Raw genomic sequence first — 998 nt, 5'->3', positions numbered from 1 at the left:
CGGCCTTGGAGGAGTCCGCGCGAGCAACCAGGAGCTTCATTCGCGCCTGGAGGAGGCTGAGGCTGCTCGCGTTGCTGCCGAGGCGAAGCACATGGAGGCTCGGGCCGATCTGTTGAGGGTCTCCTCCGAGGCGGACGACTGGATTGTGGCGAAGGTCATGGAGGCGAAAGCTCAGATTACGGAGCGAGCAGAGGCGGCGCTGGCCGAGAAGAGCGCGGAAATCGGGCGTCAGGCGGTACAGGCCTATCGTCAGTCCGCCGAGTTCATCCGTGACATGTCGGACGCGGGGTCCGACTCCTTTGTCTTAGGCTTCGATGAAGGCCTGGCGAGGGTGTCCGCTAGATACCCCGAAATTGACCTGAGTGGGGTCTCCCTCCTCGACTCCCCTCCGATGCCATTGCCTGCTGATTCTCCAACTGTCTCCCTACCCCTTGCGGATGTGCTCGCCGTTCCCGACCTAGGGGTTCCTCCAAGCTGACCCTCTGTACTTTTCTTTGTTCTTTTCTTTGTATGTTGGCGTTTTGCCATGTTGTATGGGTCTCGGTCCTGATGCAACGAAAGTTAATGCAAACAGAGTGTTTCCTCATTTCACTTTCATCCTTCCTCTTTTTAACTCTCGGTAGCGCCTCGCCGACTCCTGACTCTTGAAGTTCCTCCGGCGCTAGGCCAGGCATCCGAGGGTTAGGCCTCAGGAAATTCTTCCGGCGCTAGGCCAGGCATCCGAGGGTTAGGCCTCAGAAAATTCTTCCGGCGCTAGGCCAGGCGTCCGAGAGTTAGGCCTCAGAAAATTCTTCCGGCGCTAGGCCAGGCGTCCGAGGGTTAGGCCTCAGGAAATTCTTCCGGCGCTAGGCCAGGCATCCGAGGGTTAGGCCTCAGGAAATTCTTCCGGCGCTAGGCCAGGCGTCCGAGGGTTAGGCCGCAGGAAATTCTTCCGGCGCTAGGCCAGGCATCCGAGGGTTAGGCCTCAGGAAATTCTTCCGGCGCTAGGCCAGGCGTCC

The sequence above is a fragment of the Phoenix dactylifera genome, unplaced genomic scaffold, assembly GCF_009389715.1.
Source record: "Phoenix dactylifera cultivar Barhee BC4 unplaced genomic scaffold, palm_55x_up_171113_PBpolish2nd_filt_p 000753F, whole genome shotgun sequence".
Lineage (NCBI taxonomy): Eukaryota > Viridiplantae > Streptophyta > Magnoliopsida > Arecales > Arecaceae > Phoenix > Phoenix dactylifera.
Note: the sequence above shows the minus strand (reverse complement) of the source record.